Source organism: Artibeus jamaicensis, unplaced genomic scaffold (genome assembly GCF_021234435.1).
Source record: "Artibeus jamaicensis isolate MK-2021 breed Jamaican fruit bat unplaced genomic scaffold, CSHL_Jam_final contig_548, whole genome shotgun sequence".
NCBI lineage: Eukaryota > Metazoa > Chordata > Mammalia > Chiroptera > Phyllostomidae > Artibeus > Artibeus jamaicensis.
In genome coordinates this window covers 14,649,613-14,655,323 of record NW_026521883.1, presented here as the reverse complement: position 1 = coordinate 14,655,323, position 5,711 = coordinate 14,649,613, and the positions used below count along the sequence as shown (strand labels likewise).

General features: G+C 43.6%; 1 pseudogene; it reads right to left on the bottom strand.

Annotated features, from left to right (window-relative positions):
• Nucleotides 1-3,866: 3,866 nt before the first annotated feature.
• Nucleotides 3,867-5,062, bottom strand: LOC119053430 (galectin-1-like; annotated as a pseudogene).
• Between the last annotated feature and the right edge of the window lie 649 nt (nucleotides 5,063-5,711).

The window sequence follows — 5,711 nt, the reverse complement described above, 5'->3', positions numbered from 1 at the left end:
ATGACCACAGTCTCATATAATCTAATATCAAGTTCATATTCATATTTCTACAATTGTACCAATTTTTGTACATTTTATGTTTTTAGCCTTCAAAATGTTAAAGCATTGAGTAGTGCTCATCTTTCTGTTTTTCTTTTATAAATTTTTTACATTGGTTTTTTAAGGCATCCAGTTATTTTGTAGAACATTTTACATGTTCTGGATAAGGCTGTTTCCTCGTGGTGAAATTTATCACATTCCCATTATTTCCTGTACACTGTAAACTAGGTCTGGCAACTTGATCTGATTCAGGTTAAGCATTGTTGGCAAGAACGCTTCATAGGCAATGCAGTGTTCTCTATGTTGCGTTACACAGGGAGCCACGTAGTATCAGACTGTCCCAGTATTTGTGACGGTAAGTCTGAGATGGCTAAGGTGGTGAGGACCGGATTCCCCCAGAGTGAAGGTCCATTTTCCCCTCCTTTGTCCTCAGTGATCTGTGGAGTAGTGATGAGACACTATATGAATAAACTGTCCCCCCAAACCTCTCTTCCAACTACTTTAGTAACCATCTGGAGATCCCTGTCTCCATCACTATGCTGGTTACAGGCATTGTCTAATTCTGTGCTTCCTTCTCTATTTATTAGCAAGCAGTCTGCTGTGACGACGAGCTTTCCTTTTACTCTTTTTCTTCTCTCTCTATCTCCGTCTCTCTCCCTCTCCTTCTCTCCATCTCTTAATCTTTCCCTCTCTTTTCCCCCCTTCCCTCTCCTGTTCTCCATTTTCTCTTTGTCTCTCCATTTCTCTTTCCCTCACCCTCTCTTTTCTTCCTTTCCTTCTCCTTCTGCCTCCTATTACTATGATCTCATGAGTTTCTCTTTTATGTAATGTGTCATAATCACTTCCTTTATTCTCTTTGAAGTCCATGTGACCCCAAATTTGGCTAGAGAAAGTCCCATTAAGATGGATCCTATATCCTTACTGTAAGAAAGCACTGTTTTTTTGTTTGTTTGTTTTTAGTTTTTCCTTGTTGTCTAGCACGGAAATGAAATTTTACTAATTTGTTTCACAGTTTTTCTTCCCCAAGCCTAGATTCAGCCATTCTCCAAGGAGTCTTGTTCCTTCCTGGTGGAAAATGATGTTCACATCAAGATCCGGGCAGCGAGTGCACTCATTACACCTAAGTGTCATCACCGGGGAGTCCTTTCAAGTGGGCAAGCTAGGGAATAGGTACATTTAAGGCTTCACATATTCAAATTTAATATAAAATGTTTATCTAAACTTCTTTTATTTTCTACTTTTATTTTTCCCTTATATTTCTATATCCACTTATTTGCTTTGTCCTACAAAACTTATGTATCACTTCAAAATTATAATGTTAACATTACTAATAACCAATAAACATAATAAAACTTTATATGCCATTAAAGTCTTTTTTTTTCCTTAAGATATATCCCACAAAGGCATGGTCAGCCAGAGTCTCGGTATCAAAAGTTAATGGAATCAGAGTTTCAGCCAAGATGGAGGCACCGGTAGAAACCCTTCACTTCCTCTCACAACCAAAAGGAGGATACCAACCAATCTAAAATCAATAAACAACTAGAAGCACCAGAAAATCAAACTGCATGGAACTGTGACAACCAAGGAATTAAAGAAAAAATCAACCAGACTGGTAAGGTGGACCCAGAGAGGTGGCAACTCAGAAAAACAGCGGGGAGGTGGCTGAGGGGCAAGGCTGACTTTGGAGCTCAGTGGAGCTGTGAGGGAGGGACCCACTTAAGGGGAAAACTGAGAGTCAGAGCTGACTGTGGGCTACGGCTGGGGTTTCCATGATGGGAGATACTTCCAGTTTGACTCGAGAGTCTGTTGGAAAGTGCGCTAGAGACGAGCAGGCCAGCTGCATTGTTCCCTCTTGGGCCACCCTGCCCCCCCCGCCACAGGCAGTGCAGCAAAGAGGGTTGCCCTGCCTGAGTGAGTACCTAAGGCCCTGCCCCCTACAATTTATCAGCTGTGCCAAGACAAAAAAAATATATGGCCCAAATGAAAGAACAGAGCAAAACCTCAGAACTAAGCGGTGAGGACATTGCCAACTTAACTGATGGAGAATTTAAAGCCCTGGTAGCTAATTAAAGAACTGATTGAGCTTGGTCAAAAAGTAAAAAAATACCCAAAATGAAATAAAGCAAAATATTCAGGAACCAACAGTGACAAAAAGGAAACCAGAATTCAAAGCAATGACTTGGAACAAAAGAAAAAAAATAAACATCCAACTGAATCAGAACAAAGAAACAAGAATCTAAAAAAATGAAGAGAGGCTGAGGACTCTCTGGGACAACCTGAAACATTCCAATATGTGAATTATAGGGGTGCCAGAAGGAGAAGAGCAACAGCAAGAAATTGAAAACTTATTTGAACAAATAATGAAGGAAAACTTCCCCAATCTGGAGAAGGAAATAGACTTCCAGGAAGTTCAGGAAGCCCAGAGAGTCCCAAAGAAGTTGTACCCAAGGAGTAACACACCAAGACACATCATCATTAAGTTACCCAAGATTAAAAACAAAGAGAAAATCCTAAGAGCAGAAAGAGAAAAGGAGACAGTTACCTACAAAGGAGTTTCCATAAGGCTGTCAGCTGATTTCTCCAAAGAAACCTTACAGGTTAGAAGGGGCTGGAAAGAAGTGTTCCAAGTCATGAAAGGCAAGGACCTACATCCAAGATTGCTCTATCCAGCAAAGCTATCATCTAGAGTGGAAGGGCAGATAAAGTGCTTCCCAGATAAGATCAAGCTCAAAGAGTTCATCATCACCAAGCCCTTACTATATGAAATGTTAAAGAGACTTATCTAAAAAAAAGAAAAGAAAAAATATGAACAATAAAATGACAACAAACTCATAACTATCAACAAATGAACCTAAAAAAAAAAAAACAGTGAAAACAAAAACTAACCAAACAGCCAGAACAGGAATAGAATCAGAGAAGTGGACATCACACAGAGGGAGTTCAGTGGGGAGGAGGAAGGGAGGAATGGGGGGGGAAAGGTATAGGGAAGAAGAAGCATAATTAGTAGGCATAAAATAGACAGGGAAAGATAAAAAATGGTATAGGAAACAGAGGACTCAGAGAACTTATATGTATAACCCATGGACATTAACTAAGGGGGGGAGGTAATGCTAGAGGGTTGCAGGGGCAGGATGGAGGGGGATAAGTGGGAAAAAATTGGGAAAACTGTAATAGCATAATCATAAAAATACTTTTAAAAAGTTCATGGAATCAATTCTTTTCTCTATGTGGTTATTTTATCAATACAGTATAGCTAGAGTTATTTGTTTTATTATTGTATTTTAATTTTGGAGTTTGCTTCTTTCCATCCCTTTTAATTTAATTTAATTTTCCAGGTATATAAGACATTCGAACGCTCCCACACCCATTCCCAACACCTCAGTCTCACTCCTTCTGCTTCATTATAGGTTTTATTAATTTCTGCTTTATCCTTAATGTGTTTCTTTTTGCAATACACACACACACACACACACACACACATTTTGCCTTCTTTCTGGGCAAAGGATAACCTGCTATACACGTTTTTGCACCTTGTTTTTTTGTTGGGAACCACCCTGCCTGGTTTCAGGAGCTTAACCCCCGCCCCCCACACCATGGCTAAGGCTGAGTGAGTGACCTTCAGACCATAAGCCACTAAGGAGACAAAGCTTATCTCCCTGGCAAGAGCACCACTTCTGCTCCTTTTTCCATAACTGGCCTCCAGTTCTTGGTCAGTTTGCCAATGACAGGTAAGATTTCCCAAGGGGGGATTGGCCTAAGACAGGCACAATCATGTGGAGGTCCCAGGGAAGGACTTGGGGGGCTATAAACAAAGGGGGTGATGGACCCTTGCCCCTTGGCTTTGACAAAGCCTGACTCCCTTCAGTCCCCTAGAAGTCTCCAAAATTTCCTTGGCTATCTGCTTCTTCTGCCTGACTTAAGCCTGAAACAATGGACTGAGGGCGGTCTAGCCCTGTGCTGGAAAGGGCAGGCTCCCTGGGTGATCAGGCCTGAGAAAGGATATGTAAAATCCTGTGAAGCCTACTTTGCTAAGAATGCTCTTAGTTAAATGATAAAGGTCCAAGCAGGAAATGAGTTTGTTTCCCAAAGTTTTGTAGCCTTTTAGCTGATGGACCCTGACTCAGAAGAAGCCCAATAATTCTTTGTATGCTATCTACTGTTTGATCCTTACTGCCTGACAATGATTAATGAGCAGTACCTGTATTCCTGTGCAAATTAAACCCAATAAAAACCTGTCTAGGCAAGGGTCAGCACGCTCTCCCCTTGAGAGAGTGGCCAGGCTGCTCTGAGGCGCTCCCCCCACTTGAGGGAGTAGCCGTGCCATCCCTCTTCCTCCACAGGACTCTGCAGTCTGTGTGGATTTGTCTCATGTCTCATCCATGACACCGTGGGCACCGTGAGCTGGTGCATGTATCACTTCTTTCACTTACCAATATATCCTAGAAATTCCTCTAAATCCATTAATAAAGATCTTTATTCTTTCTCATGTATCACCAGGTATTTTCAAAGGCATATTTATGACATAGGACTTTGGGAAACAGGAACCACTGACCTGGCACTAAAATGGAAGATAGTTTTTTTCAGGGGGAACAGAGGCAGGTGCCTTTACTGGAGGCCATGGGTTGACTGGCTTCACTCAAAGGCCATGCTCTTGATCTTGAAGTCACCCTCTGCTGCCAGGTAGTTGATGGCCTCTAGGTTGAGGCAGTTGGGGAACTTGAATGGGCATCCATCTGGCAGCTTGATGGACAGGTCTGCTTGGTCAAAGGGGTGTGCACCTCCGTGGCACTTCCAGGCTGGAGGGGGAAGTCAGGCTCCTGCTGCTCAGCCCCTAGGCCTGCCGTCCTTGCTGTTCCACACAGCGGTGTTGGTGTCCCCATGTATACTGAAGCGACGGTTGAAGTGCAGGCAAATGTTGTCGCCATCTTTGCCCAGGTTCAGCATGAAGCTCTTGGCCTCGGGTCCACCTCACCGTGTACCCTCAGACACTCCCCAGGTTGGCAGCAACCAGACCACAAGTCATGACTGAGGACAGGAGGGTGGCCCTGGGGACTGCAGCTTCCTCTGTCTGTACACGACCTGAGGGTGTAATGGAAGACTTTTAATTTAGGAATAGACTAGAGACCAAGTGAGCTGGGGGGATGACATGACTTACCCATGCAGACAATGTGGGGCTGGGCTGCTCAGGTTCCCCTTCAGGACTGAGGAACAAATCCCAGCTGTGAGAAGTTCCCCGCTGAGCCTGCTGCTGGCACTCCCCATGGGGCCTGCACTGGCCCAGATAGAGCTGACTCCATGAGGATGCCATTCCTCGCTGAGGCAAGCCTGCATCCAAACACAGGCTTGTCCCAACTTAGGACCACTTGTTTGTTTTATTTAACACATAATGAAGGGCCATTCAGCTCCAGAGCCTTTGTTGTGACCACATCCAGGCCCAACTTCCCTCTCTGCCCAGGCCTGCTTCCTCCTGCCCCTGGTGTTGACTTCAAGGCATGTCCTAGTAAAGCTACTACCCAGTGACCTCCATCTGAGGATCTGCTGTCTGGGGAGCCCAACCTGAGATTCCCAGAGTCATTACTTATCAAATCTTCTGACAAAAAATCTGCTACACTGCACTATATCATATCCACTTTTAGTTCCTTATTAATGTAGTTAACTCAAGAACACTGGTG